We start from the raw sequence: 2,376 nt of genomic DNA, 5'->3' as shown, positions 1-2,376 counted from the left end.
TAAAGGCCCGGACACACCAGCCCGATTTTGGGAGTCAGAGGCCGTCAGAAGCAGTCGGGCATTCGCGGCGCCCTACTCAGGTTGGTGTGTCCCGCACCGTCGTCTCTTTACGGCACCTTTTCACACCTCCCGACGCCTCCCGACGCCGATTCAACATGTTGAATTGGCCGCGGGAGGTCAGAGAAAGTCGGGACAAGCAATCACTCTGATTGGCTGTTCACACTACCGCTGCCTGCTGGTAAGGACAGTTATTGCCACTCGTCGACTGAAGTATTTGCGGTGTGTTCGTAGGCGGGCGGCGTAGCCGAAGCAGGCGACGTGGCTGACGGCAAAGTCGGGAAAAGTCGAGACGCCTTCGGTACGCGTTCTTTGGTCTCAGGTGGGTGTGTAGCGGCCTTAAGGAGCTGGTGGTTGACTTCATGCAGAGCAGGAAGAGGCCTCTGACCCCCATCACCATCAGGGGGAAGGATGTGGAGGTGGTGAACAGCTACACGTTCCTGGGAGTGCTCCTCAACAATAAACTGGAGTGGAAACACTGAAGCTCTCTTCGGGAAGGGGCAGAGCCAGCTGTTCTTCCTGAGGAGGCTCAGGCTGCTGCAGATGTTTTACCAGTCTGTGGTGGCCAGTGTGCTCTTCTTTGTTGGGGTGCGCTGGGGGGGAGACAACAACAAAAGGGACACTGACAGGCTGAACAAGTCGTGAGGAAGCAGGGGTGGATCTAGACAGATATTCATGGGGTGGCAAGAGGGTGGCAGGAGATTTTGAGGGGTGGCATCCCCAGGCAGAAGTATATGCTGATTTAATCGCAGTCATATCAATCAATGTTAACTTGGAAAGCCACAATATTTATATTTTAACTCAATAACATTAGGTGACATTATTGTGGCACAACAGTAAAGCCTTACATATAAATATATAAGGTGACAGACATCATTTAATGAATTTTAACTGAACAATAACTGAATGAGTTTGTTTCACTCTTAGACCAGCAGGGGTACCAAATCTATGCAGACTGCTGCAATAAGTACATAAATTAACTATCTCATCGATGTTTGTCTGAATGAATATGTTAACAATCATATTATTCCTATCAGCTGTCAATCACTGTTATGATTCACATATTCAGTGTTATTATTGAATAAACTATATTTTTTGGAGGAGTTAATGATGAATGTTCCTCAAGATGCTTGCTCACCCTCCTTCAAATTTGAAAGACAAGTAATTATATCATATATCAAAATTCAAAAGATTCAAAGGAACAGTTCAGCGCCCCACAACTTTACTGCAAACAGTTACAACCTTGACTTTACATCAGAAAGAACAAACATTAAAGAAGTGACTAACTGCATCAGTTAGGGTTAAAAAACGTGTATTCAGCTAAAACATATACATCGCTGCAGTTATTATCCAGTGGAAAGTCCTTACCTACTGGCCTAGTTAAATCAAAGTGGTTACTTTTTTTTGGCTGGGCAGTGTAGCTTTACACACCGTCTTATTTGACTTTCTCCCGGAGGGGAGGACGAGGAGGAAGCTGGAGTGTATCCTGGAGAACCCCTCCCCCCCTTCATGCAGAGTGAGGATGAAGAGTCAGCCTTGGACTCATCCCTCCTCGGCACAGCACCAAGCACCTCGGACTCTCCTTTGTGCCGGTAGCCATCAGGCTGCACAACCAGGGGTTAACAACATAACACACACAAAAATAACACGTATTGTACATAAAATCTGAACTGTACAATCTCAATGTAAATATATTTAACAATCTGGACTCAAATATGTATATATGTTCATTTAATTAATTTCTTGTTTTAACAGCTACTTACCTGTATATAATTTAAATGTAATCTTCAATTGTATTCATCTTGGGTGAATCTGTATTGTACTTTCGCTCTTACTCTATTGCTTCTTAAACTCCTGAATTTCCCCACGGGGATGAATAAAGGTCCATCTTATCTTAGTACTGATTCCCTAATGCTCTCCTCTTTTGCATTCATTAGATAACACACTCAAAGAGATGTCTCTCCCTTTGTTTACCTTTGTGATTGGCAAAAAGCTAATGATAAAGTTTGGACTTCAGTCTGAGGTGAAGCGAGTGTCACATCTCACCTCACAGTAACATTTGGCAACACTCCTGTCCTATCCCAGACAGTCATATTTGTTTTGATATAGCATTTTTTCAAGCTTAATTACAAAATGCTTTCGAGGTTATTGCCATTTGTCACATCTGTTTACATACTGTACTGTACAGTGTATAGCCACAGTTGACCTTTAGTGACCACCAGAGCATGCTGGTCATGTTGGTGCGCCCTCCCATAGGCTGCATCTACTGTGCAAACAAACCTGTGCTTTAAAGAGTGCAGAGTGCAGTGTGTTCATGGA

This window comes from Trematomus bernacchii, unplaced genomic scaffold (assembly GCF_902827165.1).
Source record: "Trematomus bernacchii unplaced genomic scaffold, fTreBer1.1, whole genome shotgun sequence".
NCBI lineage: Eukaryota > Metazoa > Chordata > Actinopteri > Perciformes > Nototheniidae > Trematomus > Trematomus bernacchii.
Note: the sequence above shows the minus strand (reverse complement) of the source record.